Source organism: Chionomys nivalis, chromosome 19, assembly GCF_950005125.1.
Source record: "Chionomys nivalis chromosome 19, mChiNiv1.1, whole genome shotgun sequence".
NCBI lineage: Eukaryota > Metazoa > Chordata > Mammalia > Rodentia > Cricetidae > Chionomys > Chionomys nivalis.
Genome location: NC_080104.1, coordinates 32,259,467 through 32,279,146, shown reverse-complemented (window position 1 = coordinate 32,279,146; position 19,680 = coordinate 32,259,467). Strand labels below are relative to the sequence as shown.

The 19,680-nt window shown below is 46.6% G+C and overlaps 1 protein-coding gene across 2 annotated transcripts in view; it reads left to right on the top strand.

Moving 5' to 3' along the window:
* Positions 1-18,420: 18,420 nt before the first annotated feature.
* The window catches only part of Mgat4a (alpha-1,3-mannosyl-glycoprotein 4-beta-N-acetylglucosaminyltransferase A), a 90,899-nt gene continuing 89,639 nt past the window's right edge, over positions 18,421-19,680 (top strand). For both annotated transcript variants that reach the window (XM_057794464.1, XM_057794463.1), the window contains exon 1: positions 18,421-18,483. The gene's annotated coding sequence lies outside the window, so the exon portion shown is untranslated. The remainder of the gene's footprint in view (positions 18,484-19,680) is intronic.

Below are 19,680 nucleotides of genomic sequence, written 5' to 3'. Positions count from 1 at the left end.
TGGAGGCTAGCCTGGGGTCACAGAAAATCCAAAACCGGCCTGGGCTCCCCAGTGAGTCTCTGTCTTACAAAACCAAGGATCAGGGGGTATATCCCTATGATAGCTGGCTTGCTTGCTTGCAAAGCCATGGATTTAAACCCCAATACTGAAAGGAAAACCCCTCAGTCCCATCTTAAGATGATGTGCCTTTAATGCCCCCACCCTCCAAGAGGTCCCAGCCCTTGGAGGTTCCACTACTTAATCATCCTCACATTGGGAACAACACAGGAACCCTTGGAAGACATACTCATCCAATGAGCTTGGTTCTAGAAGGGGAAGGGATGGCAGCTGGGTCCTCCCGTCCCCCTGGAGAGAAGATGCTCTGGGCTAGCTGTGTCAAACTCTGCATTCAGACAAAAAGGCAACCAGTAGCTGGGACAGAAGTGGGGCCGGAAGAAAGCCCTGGGAGAGAAAAGAGATCGGAAGAGTCCTCCACCCCACCCAAACCCGGACAGGGGACAGGTGCACAGTTCAAGAGGAAACAAAGAGGGGCCTGGCTGACACAGAACAAGTAGGGGCACAGTTTAACCACATCCTGGGCACAGCAGAGGGCTGCCCAGAAAGGACCAGGAGAATTCCACGCTGCTGGGTGAATGAGGACAATGTCAAATCTAGGAGCAGGGTTCTGGGCAAACCTGCCCAGCCAGAAGGAAAAATGTCACTCTCCTACCACCACCTTGCCCCACATCCTGGTGGTGCCCTCTGCGTAAGAGACTTTCAATACTTGCCAACACAGATAGTTATTTTTAGCGGGTTAGAGTTGCCTATCACACACTGGCTACAAGTTGCCTTTATTAGGCTGAACACTCGTTGATTGCTACAAAGTCTGGTCAGGTCTGAAACGAAGCAGACATAGGACAACAGGAGGGCTGTTTAGGCTCCCTGGGGGCTGCACAGCGTGGTGGGAGAAAAGCCCCTACAGGCTGAGAACACACTCTGCCCTAGCCCTTCCTGACCAGTCAAACCTTTGGTGATCTTAGTCCTACCTGAAGGATAAGCTTGCAAAGACTCACAAAGCCTGGAACAGTCAGAAAATAAAGGAGAAATGGTAAGAGCTTAACTCATCACCAGCATTTTTCTGTGGCTGCACCAAGGTTTTCCATTTGTTAACTTCTGCTCAAAGGTCCTCCCCTCTGGTGCCAGCTGCTTCTCTATCAGATACGGAGTCTAGGAGGCCCCTGTTTCACGTGGCTTCCCTAAGGCAGGCAACCAAACAGGAAAGGTTGCCAAGAAACACGTGTCCCCTGCAAGGTGGTTGCTGTTTGCACAATGCTTTGTCCCCTGAACTCAAACAGGAAGTTTAACCCCCAAGTCTTCCTAGGTTTCATCCTACTCTGGTGTTTAGAGATGGGAGATAGAATACAGTAAGTTAGGTCACTGGGGTAGTGGCCTCATAACTAAAACTGATGTCTTTATGAGAGGGGAAGAAACCTTGCAGACAGGGGCATGCATGTAGTGCTGCTGTCGTGCAATACAAAAAGCATTCACCAGGCCCTGCACCACGCTGTCCTTGTCCTACGCAGTTGTGAGCTGAAATAAAGCTCCTTTCTTTGCAAAGTAGTTGGCCTCAGGAATTTCATTATAGTAATAGAAGGTTGATTAATAGAATAGCTGATGTCATATTTATTTTACAGATGTGAAAAACTGGGCTTCTAAGAGTTCTTAATTGCTAGTATATTAATATATATAATATGTAATTAATGTATGTAGCATATAGTAAATTAGCACTTGTTAGCAGACATGACATACGAGTAAGCAGTATACTAATATAAATGTATGCTATGGTGTATTCATATGATATATAATATGTAATACATATACTAATGAAATATAAGCCATAGATTTATATGCAATTCAAACATTGGATAGAAAAATCTATGATGCAAATAGTATCTAAGGTCTCAGTACATTGGTTCACATCAAGAGAAATAATTAAGAGGATTTCACAAAGTCTTTTACATGGAACATAACCTTCAGATTTATTCCAACTTGCTCTCCTGCTATGTTAAAGAAGGAGGAATTAGCTTTTGAATCAGAATTTTGAGACTGGCCCAATGGCCTGGGCCTGTAAACTTAGAAGCTTAGAAAATTGAGACAGGATTGGGAGATCAAAGACATCATAGATAACTCAGTGGTGCTATGCCTTCCAGACACATGAAAGGTCCTAGATTTGATCCAGGGTGGGGGCGGGGCTGTGTGAAATCTCCATTTCCTCCTGCCCTGCAGAGGATGTGGCTTCCCTGGGTCTCCATTCTTAGGAGGTGATAATGGGCCTGAGCCATGCAGCTCCTCCTTCACATAGGTGGCTGCTGGCTTGTCACCAGAGCCCAGCACCTCCTGCTCTCCTGACCTGGAGGCTCAGCGCCTTTTCTGGAGTCTCCACTGTTTTAACAAACAGAAACTCTAGACTGGAGTAACAAACTGTAATAAGGTGCCCATGGCCAGCTGCCAGAGAATCCCCCAAGAAAAGATTTTTCTTTTTCTTGGTCTGGGGTTGCTCTTGTGTTCCTAACTAAACCTGTGTAGGTAACTGCCCAATCTACGTACCTTCAAATTCAACACAGAAAGCAGTCATATTTTAGACATGAAAAGCAAGTGTTGAGGTGGGCGGTGATGGCGCACGCCTTTAATCCCAGCCAGCACTCGGGAGGCAGAGGTAGGCGGATCTCTGTGAGTTCGAGACCAGCCTGGTCTACAAGAGCTAGTTCCAGGACAGGCACCAAAGCTACAGAGAAATCCTGTCTTGAAAATCCAAAAAACAAAACAAACCAAACAAACAAGCCCTCCCAAAAAAACCGAAAGAAAGAAAGAAAGAAAGAAAGAAAGAAAGAAAGAAAAGCAAGTGTTTTAAATTCCAGTAGAACGACATCTCTGAGTCAGATGCAAATGATGACAAAATTTAATAGCACCCCAAAAAGACTGTACTAGTTTTGGGAGAGGTAATTATTTGGAAAAAGGTGCTTTCTGTTTTGTGTCTTTCTGTTTCTTGTTTCTTGTCTTATGCATTTAAGGAATGGCCAAGTTCCCACAGTAAGTTGGGTCTCCCTCCTTCCTGCCACGGAGGAAAGTTGTTCTCATAGAGACACAATTGGTGTCTGCACACTTGTCCATCCCTGTCAGCAGCAGGATGAACTGCCAGTCAACAGGCAAAGTTGCCAGTGCAGCTCAGACACTGAGATGGTAAAAAGAAACCGACCACTATGAATACCACACCGCTCACGCTGCGACAGGCCATGCCTCTCCTTGGGATTCAAGGGGTTTCATATTTATCCTCACTTGCCGGGTAGCTGAGGGACATCCACGGGGACAACATTTCTTTTATGATTTTCCTTTGACCATTTTCCTCATGCATGGGCCAATTAATTAATTTTGAAGCACTAACATGTCAAGTTTCATCAACATTTTCTTCTGGCTATAGCTAGCGTAAGACCTCCAGAGAGGTCGAGGGAGATGGCCCAGTAGGTGAAACACTTGCAGTACACGTGAGGGCCTGAGTTTTGATCTCCCAGGACCCACGCAATGAAGACATAGGGGCAGGTTCATGCCAGCCTAGTGATGGTGCGATGGGAAATAATGACCGGGGGCTCCCTAGAGGCTCACTGGCTCCCTCATGTAACCTCTGTTAGAGAAGTTCTGGGCCAGTGAGAGACCCTGACTCCAACAAAAGGTGGAAGTGCTTGAGGACACCCCAAGTGCCCTCTGACTGCCATGTGCACGCATCCACATGTGAATGTGTGTACCTGCACACACAAGTGTGCCTATTCACCCACAAGCACACATGTCCCCAGACACACACACACACACACACACACACACACACATGCAGAAGATTGGGGGAGAAAGAAATAAGACAAGATCTGTGCTAAATTGCTGAGAGAACATGCCAAGCCAGGACCAACTCTCGGGAAGGAGCCTGATATGGTCTGTGGGCTGTGTTCTTGGTTCTAGGTGTAGTTTCTCTCTGGCTGTCTCCTTCCTGTGTCCTTGAAGGCCTGTTTTCTCTACCCCTACACCTTTGGATATAGTGGAAAGACTCCAGATACTGAGTTCTAGCCTAGGTAGCTCCTTAGTCAAGATATGACCTGTGTTATCATTTTCCCTGAAGGACCAGTAATGTTCCACTTAGCATGTGCCACTGTCTAGAATGAGCCAGTTTATAGGTACTGTGAATGAATGAAAGTTTCCTGACTAGTTTCTGCAGGCTCTGAAACCTCCCTTACAGTCTGCAATGGCTGGAGGGAACCAGCATCTGAAGTAAGAATAGACTCCTACAGTTGGCCAAGACTAAGGCTGAAGCTGAACTGCTTCCTGGTTATGTGGATAAAGAATTTAAGTGTTTTTTTTTTTTTTAGATTCATTTATTATGTATTCAGTGTTCTGTCTGCATGTACTCCTGCACAACAGAAGAGGGCACTGGATCTCATTACAGATTACTGTGAGCCACCATGTGCTTACTGGGAATTGAACCTCTCAGCCATCTCTCCAGCCCTTTTTAGCTTTCCTTGCCCTTGGTTATCTCATCCATGGAACAGGCAAAGTGAAAGTCCAGCCTGTTAGGGTTGCGGACAAGATGAAACCAGCTAACGTGTGTATCGTTAGTGGGATGTCTGGCAGAGGACAAGGGCAGTTACCAGCTTTGTCCTTACCTGCAGCTACAAAAAACAGCAGGTGAGATGGTTTAGTTGGTAAAGGTGATTGTTGCTAAGCCTGAAGTCTTGAATTCTATCCCCAGAATCTACATGGCAGAAGGAGGAAGCCAACTCTTACTAATTACCCCTGATCTACACACACACACACACACACACACACACACTGAGGTAATACACACACACGCATGCATACACACACAAGCACACGCTCACATACACACATGTGCATACTAAATGTAGAGTTTTAAAAACAGCAGCAATGCCAGGAGTGACCAGGAGAACTAAGGTAGAAACTGTCTAGTCAGCGATGGGAGATCATGATTATCAACTGGAACACTGGTGTGTGTGTGTGTGTGTGTGTGTGTGTGTGTGTTTAGAATCAGGGTCTCATACATCCCAGGTTGGTCTCTGATCTTATATGTAGCTAAGGAGGACTTCTAAACATTGGCCTTCCTGAATTTACCTCTGTGGTGCTGGGATTACAGACCTGGGCCACCCTACCACCTTGCCTTGCGCGGTGCATGTAACACAGCTCACCAACTGAGCCACAGCCCAGCTCAGTCCCTTCTTTCTGACTCTTCAGCTGTCTCTTATCTTCCAATGAAAACTAGAAGGCCATTACTTCAGCCAGGGAAGACAGTAGAGCACCAGCTCCCTCTCCCACCTAACAGCTCATACAGTAGGTGTGAGAAGACAGAAGGAGATGCCTCCTAGGACCTCGCTGCTTCACAAATGGCCACGTGGCTATTAGCTGACGTTGCTCCCCTGAACTAGCTCCTGTGGGTAAGAGTGGATAAGTCCCATTTTTCTCCACCTCTCTCCTATCTCCTCATATTTCTTTTGAATTGTTTGATTAGCTCTTTCATCATCATCACCATTATTATTGTGTTTTGTTTTCACTATGCTGAGGCTTGTACCAGAGGGATTGCAGACACCAAGCAAGCCCTCTGTCACCTATCTCTGTTCCTGCTCCTTAAGGTCTAACGCTCATTTCCCAGCAACGATGATGTGTCTCTTAACAGTCCGGTCATAGGACCCTGCTGACGTCATCTTCCTCCTGAATACCTTCACGTAGTGGCTGCTTTCGTCTGAAATGCAGCCCGCAGCCTGACCCTGGGCTTGACATCTCGATGCATCCCTTTTGCCTTCTCCTCTTATCTGGCCCCTCAGCAGCCTCAGTGACCCACACTCCCCTCCTCTCCTTCCACTTACTGTGCCAGCTGTCCCCAGGGGAATCTCCTGAGGCATAGCTCCAAGCAGGTCATTCTCAAAAGAGCTCAGTGGCTTCTTGTTATCTATATAATACAGTCCAGATTCCCGAGTTAGCGCTGACAGTTCCCCACTCCAGGAAGCAGACAAGCAAGCCCAAAGGCCCAGCCCCCCAGGCCCAACCCTGCTCTGTCTCTTTTCATGCTTCTGCTCCTACCCTGTCTCTCAGGCAGAAGGCAGAGCCGTATTAGCTGTGTGTACAAGCACAAGGAAGCTGCTCCGTAAATATTTGTTGAACAGGAAGGAATACTCCACATACTCAAAGAGTAATGGTGTGTCTATGAGGACAGTTTCTAAATATTTGTTCTCAGCAGAGGTCAAGACAAGGGCTTCTCCTCCTGGGCCTTTGCTCTTAGAGAGAGGAGGCCTTATTTTGCTGTATGTTTTAGACAGCACTTTCCCCAAGGTGTAACGGTGTTGGTTGTTTTGTTTTGTGGAGATAGAGAGCTCTCTCAATGGTCTGGAGTTCACTTAGTACCCTAGGCTCATGAGCTGGCCTTCAAGCGTTGGGGATCTGTCTGTTTCTGTCTTCCCATTCCTGGAATTAGAATTTTTGCTACCTTGTGCCTTTTTCTTGCACTCTTTCCTTGTGTGTGTGTGTGTGTGTGTGTGTGTGTGATGTGTACAAATTCATGTGAGTATTACAGCAAGATAGCCTCAGGTATCAGTCCTTGCCTTCCACCTCAAGACAGGACCTGTTGTTCCTTGCTGCAGATGCCAGGCTAGCTCCTCTGTGAGCTCTGGAGATTCTCCTGTCTCCACCTTGCTGGGATTAGGGTTATAGGTATGTGCTACGGTGTCTGAGTTCTGAGGCAAGCACTTTATGCACTGAACCGTCTTCCAAGCCTGGTGTAATGAAACAACACATAAGAACCATTAGGTGGTTGGAGCTCTGCACCCTGCAGATTTTTCTGATGAGAACACGGTTCTCATCTGAGGAAAATTCTTTGGGGGCACTTTTCCAATATAATTCCAATTTATTTTTTTCTATTAGCATTGAGTAATTTTCTATTTTCTCTTTATTAAGGCTATGGTGTCAAATCCTCATTCTTCTAAAAGTTTCAGAGTCCAGTTCTTCAGTACTTTCTGAACAGCAACCTTGGCAGCATCCTTATGTCGAATGAGCTAGAATTCGGGTTAGCAAGTTGTAAACGTGATAAAAACAAAAAACCCCAAACCACGATCATGTCTGTGGTGCTGGTGAAGGATGAAATGAAAGAGGACTTATCATGGGAACGGATCACGCTGTGTTTAGGTTTTCAGTAAGGTGCCTGGAACAGAAATAGCATGACGACGATGATGAGAACTAGGTCATTCTGGTCCTCTATGTGACAAGATTGTCGATTCCGCGCTGATAAATCTCACACTGTTAGACGATGGACTGAAGGCCAACTGGCTGCATTAAGATCTTTGCATACTTAATCGCTTCTGTTCCTTGCCACCATGGTCAATTGTCTTAAATTTGCGATTTAGAATGAAATAACAGCTCACTAAGTGTGGTGGCATACATCTTTAACCCATGCACTCAGGAGTCTGAGGCAGGAGGAGCACAAGTTCTAGGCCAGTCTGGACTACATAGTGAGATATAGATAGTCTGGGAATCTTGTAAGCCGGCCGTTCTAGGATGTTTTGTTTACATGTGAATGCATGCATGTGACATTGTAAGAACTAGCAGGCTTCACACACACACACATGCACACGCACGCACACACACACACAGTCAGGTACTACTGTGAGAATGGGCACCTTCCTCAGCTCTCAGTCCCTCTACGTTCCCCTTCATAGACTCCCAGGATAAATGTTGAACAGGAGCACAGCCCAGGCTCACCTGCAGCCTCAAGGACTATTTCAAATCCTCCATCAGGCCTAGCCTGTGGCAGCAGACACTCCTGGTGCCTCACAGCAACAGGTCTGGGAGCAGCTCCAGCTCCTTCCTATGTGTTGACCATCCTGTCTCTTCTGCTTCTCCCCCTCCTCCAACCTTTCCCCTCTACTTTTTTCTCTGCCCTTAGCTTCTGTGTGGCTCACACCTTGCTTCTACCCACTCTAGCCTTTGTGATCCTGTTCCTGTTCTGACAGTGAAGGAGCCTGCATGTCTCACTTCAGAGGCCTCCAGAGGTGAATTTGATGAGTTCTGTTGGCCTCAGCCCTTGACAATCCCACTGGGGAGGGGGCTGAGTGTTACGTCCCCGTGGATCGTGTGTCTGCCTGTCTTTGTGACAGAGAAACCAGGGTTACAAAAAGAATTCTGATCCTCGCTCTTTCTCTCTGGATAGATACAGTTTGATTATTTCCTAGGAAAATGACAATAAATTTGCATGTTCTGTGTGAAAAAAAAAACCCTTCAGATAGCAAGGGCCCATAGAGGGAAACTAGGGAACATAATGTTCTTTGTGAAGAGAGTATGGAGCAACAGTTTGGTTGATGAAAGACAAAGACTCAGAAATCAAGATGGACTGGCTGGAAGACGGCCCAAGGTTAGAAACCAGCCTGAGGCCCCATGGCGAAGGAATGGGAATGCCACTGATGCAAGGATTGGATCCCATCATTGGGTGAGCGCCTCTTCTACAGAACTGCTCTTCTGCTTTGTAACCCATGAGGGGCACAACTGCTCAGCTTCAGGAGAGCTGAGTGTCACCTCTCCATTCAGTCCCTTTGAAGAACCAGGGCAGCTCGCGCACAACAAGATGTGTCTCCGGAGCGTTTGTTAATTATGCAAAAAGCTCACGGCCCCAACAGCTTTCAAAGGATTTGATAAGAACTAGGTTCACATGTGCTCTGTGGAGATTATCTTAGAAGATTTATTGATGCGTACTTGGACCAAACTTCTATTTTATTGATGTCTGAAGCTATCTCTGCTTTCCCACACCCCCTTGTAATTGTGAACTGGAACAAATCCATCATACAATGCGTAATTCTCGGAGCTTCCTTTTGTTGAGACACCTTCATTTCCCCACAGTTCACTACTGAGAGGACACGACAAATTTTTTTCTTTTGAAGACATGAACATTAGGTCATGTAAAGACAAGCTTTGTTCTCTTTTATCTGATCTTATGTTTTGTGACAGTAACTGTAGACCGCTGTCAGATTAGGAGAAGAAAATCAAAATAATGAGCAAATTTACTGAGCGCCTTTAGGAAAGATACATATTTGGACATATGTTGGTTTTGGTCAAAATAAGGCCCTTTTTTCATTCAGATAAAATCATTATAGCAGTTTTCTAGCTGGTATCAATGACAGACTTCCTTTATCCAATTTATTCCTCATACATACATATATAGGTATTTATTCTTTATATGTTATATTCGCCTTTGAGTATTTTCTGCTATAGTCCTTTCAGTCTATTCAGAGATCTTCGGGACTCTCCACTCATTTAGGGCTGCCTTGCAAACTCCCTTGCATGGCGCCCATGCTTTCCACGATGCCTCTGTTCACGTCTTCTGCTGAGTCAGGGCCAGGCTGGTCAGGTGCTAGGAGCACCGAGGATGTGCTAATCCCTTTGTGACCAAGCACATGGGACCTCTTCCCCTTTCCAAATCCGACTCCAGTTCTTCAAGTTCAGATCGAGTCTTTCCTGTCCCACGTGGTCCTCTTTAATTTGGTCTACAACCACCTGCAAAGCTCCGCGTGTCTAGAAGGTAGGCAGTGCAGAATGAGGCGATGCCCGCCCTCAGGAGGCAGCAGTGGAAAGACCCAGGCAGCAGCCTGGCAACTCAGTATGTTGCACTGCCTCCTCATCTCCACTCAAGAAAACATAGAGAAAACGTTGCTCCCGGGCATCAGGGCAGCTGAGCTGCTTGTAGTTGGAGTGTTCCGAAGGGGCTGGGGCTCCTTCAACGCATTCAAAGAGAAAGAAAGCTCTCTCCTGTTTGCGCCTTCTTCAATCTCCGTGTAGCACCCATCCTCAGCTTGAAAACTCAGGATGTGAAAGGTTTCATTTGGTGGTGGACACCTCTCCCAAGGTTGGCTGAGGGAGGTGGCATTAAGTTGGGCCTTAAAAACTGTTAACTAGCCAATGAGGGTGGTGGAATAGGGGCAGAGAATGGGTGGGCCAGGGGCATGGTGCCCCTGTATGGAAGTGAGGGCCTGGCTCTGCCGAGGGACCCATATAGAATGAGGTTCTAGTGAGGCATGAAGGAGACTGGCGGGGGTGGGGGGAGGCTAGGGTTCCTGCAACCACACCAAGTACTCCTGGAGGGCCCAGATCCAAGCTTACATTTTACTCATAGGACAAGGGTTTGTGATTTGGTTGTGATGACTGTCCTGAGAGAGGCAAGACACAACTTTTAGGAGCAATGGGAATGATAGAGGCGTCTTTTAAAGTCCATGAGTCCTGCTGAGCTGGAAGATCAGAGAAGTAGGCAAGTCTCTAAGTCCCTCAGTTTCCAGGACGGACTTTTGCTTTAGCTGGAAAGAATGCCTGCCACGGTTTTTGTAAGCCTGGTACTGGGCTGGTTATTCATCAAGTCTTACAAGTTGCCTTCATAACATCTTCCCTATGATGCTGGAGTCATATGTTGGCGGGGAGGGTTGGCTGGCAACATTTCCTGGCCTCTATCACCAGCTGGCTTTTCCGGTTAATATCTACAAGGAGTCATGGTGGGAGATCAGAGGGCAGAGGAAAGAGAGATGCTTCCTGCTCCTGCCTCCATCTGCAGGTGTGGCTGTTGCTGGAGGTTGCTAGCAGCAGCTGCAAGAACAGCAAGGGTTGGGCAATTCCTGCCTCCAGCTGTTCAGTTGGTTCAGGCTTTCCGAACCTACCCCAGCAGTTCTCTAGGAGTACCTAGCAGTTGCCAGCCCAGGAACTTCGACATCCACCCTGCTTCCTCTTTGCTTCTCAGTCCTTTCTTTCAGCATTGTTTTTCCTGCGTCATCAGCAGCACGGCAAGCGGAGCCCGTGGTGTGTTCCTTGTGTACAAAATGCCTCAAATAGACTGTGATCTGGTGGCACACACCTGTAAGCCCAGCACTCTGGATTCCTCCTCTTCCTCTTCCCTGCCCTGCTTTCCCTCCTTTTCCCTCCCCTCTGCTTCTTTTCTCCTTTCACCCCCTTTCACATTTCTCCCTTCTTCCCCATCCCTCTGTTTCTCTTCTTTCTTTCTCCCCTCTCTCCCCTCCCCTCCCTTTTCCTGCTCTTCTTCCTCTTCCCAGCTAGATTATGATGGATACACTTACTGGAGGATGCTCAGGCAATGAATGAAAAATTAGCAGAGATCCAGGAGCCCAGATCCTCATTTATCTACTACTGATAGCCACAGTCCTGATTGTATTATGTGGATAAGGGTTTTGATCTTGTTTGAAATGTATTGACAGTAGAAGGGTTGAATTACTCAAATTGGTTTTATGCATGGGCAGATTTCAGATGCATGACAAGCTCAGAAAGAAACAAAAAGAAAGAAATGGGGGTAGGGGATATTCCAACATCCCTATAATTCTCTCATGTTCAAGTTCCATCCACCATGCCTTCTGAATACACGTCGAGTATCATAAAAACAAGTGACTCAGCCTTAATGAGGTGACTAAGTCACTTAGAGAAGAACAGTCCCTCTGAGCCTCTGAAACCATCTTGGCAACAGATCTTTGGCTGGCACAAAGCATTGCTGTGCCGTCCTAAAGGATGTATGGGAAGCATCCTGCTCCCAGCAAGATAGTCGGATTCTCTTTTTAGAGGCTTCTTGACAGTGATTTCGCAGCGTCTTGTACACATTATGAAATACCACTGGTGGCAGCCCTTAAGTGAGGCATGATCTTCTAATGCCATTGTGAGGGAGCCATACAGTCTGGCTGTTGCCTGAACCATACGCCTCAGTAATGGGAACTGGAGTGGGAATAGGAAGTGTCTTTGAAAGGGATCATTGGTGAGCAATGTGGGCAGGGGGGAGTACAAATTAGAAGCAAGAATAACTTAGCTTTCTGCGGCCTCTCATTTGGATGGGCCTTAATGTGCACTTCACTAAATGTTGTCCTAGTTAGTTTTTGTGTCAGCTTGACGCAAGTTAGACTTATCTGGAGAGAGGACTATCCACTGAGAAAATGCCCCGTAAGACTGGCCTATGGGGAAGCCTGATTAAAGATTGACACGAGAGGGTCCAGCCCACAGTGAGTGGTGCCACCCCTTGACAGGAGGTCCTGGATGGTATAAGAAAGCTGAGGGAGCCAGTAAGCATCACTCCTCCATGGCTTCTGCTCCTGCTTTGTGCTCTTGCCCTGACTTCCTGTGAAGTCAAAGCAAACCCTTTCTCCACAGGTTGCTTCTGGTCATGGTGTTTTTTATCACAGCAGTAGAAACCCTGACTGACACAAATGTGGTGGTTGGTTCCATTTATATTCTCTTCCAATTTCTTGGTCTTGTATGTCCTGTCTGATTATATTATGTAAGTCTGTGGACTTTATCCTAAAATATCCTACGGCCTGGGATGATGGTACCTACCTTTAAACACAGCGTGTGGGTGGCAGAGGCAGACACATCTCTGGTAACTCAAGGCCAGTCTGGTCTGTGTAGAAAGTTCCAGACCAGCTAGGGCCACACTGTGAATTAGTCTCTCTCTTTCCGTTTCTCTGTCTCATGTTTCACAAATAACATTAATGGTCTCCCACTTCAGCATGGGGTTTGAACCTGGGTCCTCTTCCATTCTAGGCAAGTACTCGACTGCTGAGTTATATGCCCAGCCCTTTATTTTACTGTTTGCTTTGAGACAGGGTTTTGCTAAGTTTCTCAGGCTAGTCTTGAACTCACTCTGTAGCCCAGACGGGTCTTGAACTTGTACTCCTTCTGCGTCAACTTCCTGGGTGCCTAGGATTACAAGTCTGCACCATTTAGTCCAGCTGGGTTACTAGACTCTCATGTCCCAGGTGATCCCAGGTCCACTAGATTATGGTTTCATTTGCAACATTAATTAAAGACAAAAGCAAATTTGCATACTAATGAGATGAATGTGCTTGTTTATTTTCACATAAAGAATTAAGTCTTGGCTGAATACTTGATGCTGCAGGATATGGAACATCTTCAATGCTTTTCACAGTTGATTGATATTTTGATTTTATAATCAGTAATGTTGAGAACACTGGTTTGCATAAACACATAGTACAAAATGGCATAAGGAAGCTTAGGGCCATCTCAGAAATTGTTGGAAATTCTTTCCTAATCCCCAGCCAAAATATCATTTAATGATTTTTTTTCAATGAAATTCAAGTCAGCAACTTAAGCAGCAATTTTTTTGCTGTTTTGAGACAGCAGGGCTAACTTGGTAATCACTGTGCAGACCAGGCCAGTCTCGAACTCAAAACTCAAAGATACCTGCATGCTTCGGCCTCTGCCTCCTGAGTGTTGGGTTTAAAGGCCACCGTGACAGGCTCAGGTAGCAAGTTTTTTTCTTTTTTTAAAGATTTATTTATTTATTATGTATACAACATTCCTTCCATGTGTGCTTGCATGCCAGAAGAGGACACCAGATCTCATTATAGATGGCTTTGAGTCACCATGTGGTTGCTGGGAATTGAACTCAGGACCTCTGGGAGAGCAGTCAGTGCTCTTAACCTCTGAGCCATCTCTCCAGCCCCTCAGGTAGCAAGTTTTAAATCAAACACTTGAATACAATATAAACCAAAGACATACTAATGTAATGTTTGCAAGCTGAGGAATAGCAGTAGGGAAATATTAAATGCTATTGTTTTCCATAATTAAAGCATCATGTTTCTATAAGAGCAGACAACTTTGTACGTTGTACCCTGCAAGCCGAGCATACAGTAGACTCAAGTCTGAACTGAGGTGTTGCGGGCATTGTGTGGGTGATAGCGGATGCAGGTGATGTGTGCTCAGAACCAAGGCTGCAGTGAATCTCATGTGTAAAATGGGCAGGTGCGGTCACAAACACTTCAGGTTCACCGCATGCTTGATTTTGAATTCATGTTTGGTCTTCATGTGTGCAAAGGCCCTTACTATTACCAGAGTGTCTCGGTCCCAATATTCAGTTACATGACCCCATAGAGAGCTGTAGCTCATGGAAGAAGGGTGCCAACTGTAGAGAAAAGCAGCATCCTCACTGTCTCCCAATTAAAAACAAGGCATCCCCTACATATAGCATTTGAGAAAGCTATGGAGACTCTCCAGATGTGACTCCTCTTGAAGCCCATATACTGAGCACAGACCCAACTCAGGATGCCAGGATTTTGTGTATAACCACGTGTAAACCACACCAGTCTGATTGCTAACACAGGGAGGGATGGGATAGGGAAAAAAACAAAAACAAAAACAAAACAGCCTGGCAATATTGCACTTGATTTCTTGGAAACTGATTAGCGCATGAAAGACTTGCCAAACACTCACCATCAAAGAGATAAAAGGAAAAGATTCGCTTCCTGTGTGTAGTCTGCTTTCAGCTTGAATGTCACTTCCAGGAAGCCTTCCCTGCCCCGAGAATCTGATTAATGGCCTCCTGCTATCGCTGCCCAGCTCCTGCGCTTTGCCCAGAGTTTAATTACTTATCCAAGTCTCTCGCTAGTCTGTGAGACTCTGTGGGGAGGCACCAGCTGCCTCTGTAATCATAGGCCCTTGTGGGGGGGGGAGCGGGGGACAGACGGATGACTAGTGGGAGAGTGAACATTTTTGTAAAGAGCAGCCATGGCTCAGCAGTTTTGTCAGGGACAGACTACGGTGGCAGCAATTCTCAACCTGTGGGTCGGGATGCCCTTTGGGGAGTTGAATGGCCTTTCCATAGGGGTCGCCTAACAGTAGCAAGTTGTGAAGTAGCAACGAAAATAATTTTATGGTTGGGGGGGGTTCCTACACCGTGAGGGACTGTATTAAAGGGTCACAGCACTAGGAATGTTGAAAACCCTTGGACTATAGAATGTTGAAGTTATAGGCTGAATTTCTTGACTCCAATTTTACTGATAGTGTGAAGGCAAAAGGAGAAACCACGGAACTAGAAAAGTTATGAAAAAGCAGCAAGAGAGAGGGACAGTCACTGTGAAGAGATTAGAAGAAAAAACAAGCCGGAAATTGATCAGACTCAGGATCGGACTAACTGCCTTTGATTGTTAATTCCACAGGTCGTGGTGGGGATTCTTCTGTTGTGACTGATTTGTTTTGTTGAGACAGAGTATAGTGTAGGTCAAGCTGGTCTCAAACTTGCTGTGTAACCGATGCTGGCCTGAATTTGTAATCCTCCTTCCTCAACCTCCTGAGTGCTTGGATTATAGATATGGGCCACCATGCCTTTGCAATTAAAGCGATCTTTCAAACCCAGTTAATCATTTTCCAAGAAGCGGAACCCAGGGTGGGTATTTGCTTTCCATCCTCTCCCTTCGTACACTAGCAATCAAACTTTCGTTACTTATGAGTGGCTATTAAAGTGATGCCAAGCAGTTGGACCTAGCTGGAAAATTCAAGATTGTGAATGCTGCAAAATAGAGTTGACTCAATCATGGGTTCTAACTCACACATAGGAGGCATATTCTCACTATTCCCATGTCTTAGTTCAACTCACTGAAAGCCGCACTTTCCTCTGAAATAATGTGACTAGTTTGAGACACATTTAATCATGACAAATTCTCCACACTTTCTTTTTTTTTTTTTTTTGTTTTTTTTAAATATTTATTTATTTATTATGTATACAATGTTTTGTCTGTGTGTATGCCTGCAGGTCACAAGAGGGCACCAGACCCCATTACAAATGGTTGTGAGCCACCATATGGTTGCCGGGAATTGAACTCAGGACCTTTGGAAGAGCAGGCAGTGCTCTCAACCTCTGAGCCATCTCTCCAGCCCTCTCCACACTTTCTTAGAACAACTGTTCTTATTCTGCTAGAAGGGCAGCAAAGTATGAAAAAAGGCACACACCCCTCCTTGGGCTTTTTATGGTCGAACCATTAAAAGCACCTGCTGCCAAGCCTGACCTCCTGAGTTCAATGCCTAGTTCCCAGCAACCCGGACTCCGCAAGTAGACCTCTGTCCTCTACATGAGTGCAGTGCAGTACTGTGATGCACACGTGACCACACGAAATAAATGTACAAAACAATTAGAAAAAGTCCTCAAAGGGTGGACGTTGTCTTGTTTCTGTTGGTTTCTGATGTTTCTCCACTAACCAGAGTCCAGGGAGGTTGTCTGAATATATTTAGTCTTCCTGAATGTACCACTCCATAACCACAACACATCTATCCCGTTTCCCTTTCTCATCTGACACTTGTCTCTGCTTAGAAAATGTCTGCAGACACTTTCATTTCCTTCATTTACCAAGAAGGAAAAGATAAGGACAGCGGAAATGTGTCTTAATATTCATCCAGTCATCATAAAGCTTGTCAATGCTGAAGATGCAAGTGGAGATACGGAGAGCTAGAAGGCTCTGGAATCAAGGAGATTCTGATCTAATCATTGTTAGTTGCCTAAATGACTATTCATATCTGCCAAATTCCCAAGTTTGGCTGTACATAAAGCAGGGATATCAGGAGAATGTCTGGTTGTGCTGCTCAGTCTTTTAGATGGTCCTACAAAATACTGCTTTCTTTCTTGTCAAATGGCAATCGTTTCTTCCTCTGCAGGAAGCGGTGGGCTGATCTGTTATTCAGAGCCCGGGATAGCAAGACCTGAGCTGTCTATGCTTACAAAAGAATTTTAGTAATTCAACTCAGCCATGTTTCAAACATTGCATCTGGTATGGGCTCCATCTTTCTTGCTTGTATCTACCATGAGGTCTCTTGCTGGGTGGCTAAAGAGCAGTGTTTCTGTCACAGCAGACAGAATTTCGCTCCATTTTCCCCCAAGTAGAAAGCCAAGTTGCCACTGGGTATCATTTCCCTCAGGCTCCAGCTGTGTCCATGATGGAGGTGGGGCTTGGATTTATCTGTTGCTTTCATTGGTTAATTAATAAAGAAAACTGCTTGGCCCTGATAGGACAGAAAATTAGATAAGCGGAGTAAACAGAACAGAATGCTGGGAGAAAGAAGCCGAGTGAGTGAGTTGCCATGATTCTCCTACTCCAGACAGACACAGGTTAAGATCTTTCCTGGTAAGCCAGCTCGTGGTACTACACAGAATATTAGAAATGGGTTAGATCAATATGTAAAAGCTAGCCCATAACAGACTGGAACTAATGGGCCAGGCAGTGATTAAAAGAATACAGTTTCTGTGTAATTATTTCGGGTAAAGCTAGCCGGGTGGCGGTGGGACACAGCCCCGCCGCTCATATTACAACATGTCCACAGTGATTCTGTGTATTTCCTCTAAACTCGTGTGGAGACCAGGGAAGAAGGAGTCTCTTTTTGAATCTTTAAAACAGTTCAGGAATGATGGAGAGAAGAAATCTTGCTACAGAAGATTTGATAAGAAACTACAAATATAATAGCTAATTATTAATGACGAATTTTAAGACAAAAATAGATTTTCTTTCTTCTTAAACAAAAATCCCTCCCTCTGGACGTTGTCTAAAACATTAGAGTTCTCCATTTTTGAATTACTGTATTCCGATAAGAGTCTGTTTATTACCCCAGGGTTTGGCCAGAACAAGGCAGTCTCCTAGTTCTGTGGTCCTTTGATATCTTGTAAATGTTTGCAGGGTGGGTGTGAGGATTATGGAGACAGTAAGGATAACACATCCTTTATCTTATCAGCTGTGTAACCGTGGGCAAACACTTTAACCTTTGAGCTAGGACATGAGAAATGGGAATTAACATATGATAAGATGCAATTAAAGATCTTAACACTTACCTGGCTTGGTATAGGGTAAATATCTAAAAGATTATGTGCAAAATGTTAGTTAATTATTAGGGGTCCCAAAATGGACAGGTTACTCACTTAAGCTTTCTATAGATGTTCATCTATTTGGGTTTGAGGCCAACCTTAAACTTTAAGAACTGGTGATAAGACATGTGCTCAAGAGAGAAGGGAAGGCACCGCATAGTGGAAAAATCAGGGACGTTAGCTCTGAATACAGTGTATTTAAATCCTAATCATATTTCTTGTTTCTATTTGCTCCAGATGGTCCTGCCCGCAGCTCTGCCTCCTCCTGGGAAATGGGGATAGCGATGCTTTTCACTGGGGCTGACAGTGAGATGTTTGGAATGGTGGGCCCTAGAAACTGTGGTTGGATTAGAGCCAGCACCTGTCACCGAGCCTGGACCGCCAGGAGATGGAACCCAGAGCTAGGTGGAAAGGTCATGGTGGCCAGGTTGCGCGCCGAGGGCTCACTGGGGCCTTTGTTGGCTACTGGGGCTGCATGCACTCAGACCAGAAGGTGCAGGCCAGATGTGGCGGCTGCACTCCAGGCCGGGCCGCGACACTGATGCAGGGGAAAAGGGCTGGGGAGAAATATATAGGCTGCTCGATTGCGCCTCTAAGTGACATGCCGGAGGGCCAATGACAGCGGAAGCGGCTCGCTTGGGGCCGTGTCGGCCAATGGGTGGCGGGGACTGGGGCGGGGACTGGCGGGGGCGGGCCCTGTCGAGGGCGGGGCGCGCGGCCGGCGGCGGCGGAGGCGGCTCCAGCAGCGTCGCCGGCGGCCGCGGCAGAAGCGCCCTGGCTCGCGGCAGGTGAGGAGCGCGGGGCTCCGGGCTGGGGGTGGACAGGCAGGACGCGGCAGGGTTCGCGGAGATCCCACTTGCTGGCAGCGGAGCCGGTGCGTCCCGAGGCCGGCGTCCGGTTGCGCACACGGGGCCTCCGAACGGGGCGCGGGCCGGGCGCCCTCAGCGCATCGTCGCAGCCGCAGCCGCCCCTCGGTTCCGCTCTCCCTCCGGGTGGCCGGCCTGGAGCCTCGTGCGGCGCCGGAGCTCCGGGACTTCAAGGGGGGAAAGTGCAGTGGAGTGTGCGCGTGCATCAGGGACAAGAGTTGCGGGCAGGACCCCACGGCTGGAGGACTGGAGGGCTGGTGGTGGCGCCGCCGTGGGGCAGGTAGGGCGGGAGCCGCTTGCCGGCGGGGGACGAAGATGTGCCTGAGGTACCAGAGAAGCGAGCCCCTGCCTCCTCCCAGGCCTGGGTTTCCTCCATCTCAAGGAAACGGCGAGTGGGACCCCTCTCCCCCTCGACCCCGTGCACCCTCAGGTGGGGTCTCGGAGCTCTCCAGGTGTGCCAGGTGATATCTGGAAAGCATGGCGTTAAGTGTTGGCAGCTGTACGCTTCCCGCGCCCGCTTTTATTTCTCGAAGCCTTGCGATCCCGGGAGCGTGTTCATGGCTTACAGTCGGAATTAGGAAATAGCAGTAGATACTATGCTATCTTCTTCGTGCCTGCCATCTATTTTGCTGTTGTGCTTTTGCTGCCCGACAAATTATTTGATAAAAGATAAAGAATGGCACAGTTGTTCACTTGAATGCAAAAAAAAAATCTAAATTTAGAATCAAGTAACATGCGCTTTGTGGTTCAGGCTCCTTTCTCTTTCAAATGCTTAAAGAATAGTTTTACTAACAGGTTATGGTGACATAGGTTCCTTTAACCCCTAACTGTAAGCCCTGAGATATACTAGACGATGACATTATGTAAGCTGTATAAAAGAAATATTTATACCCTGTAAGTGGAAAAGGCATGCGTTTTTCATAATTGTGGTTTATAAAGTTGTGCAGGCTTACGTCATGGTGTTCATTGATCCGGGGTGTCATGAATCGTGCCATTTATTCTTGCAGGCACCTCTGTTTTGTCTGTGGGATGCTGATTAAGGAATATGCCAAATGTTAAGCAAAGTGTTCTCATCCATGGAACATATGGGATATTTCAGAGAACACTTTAAAAACTTAA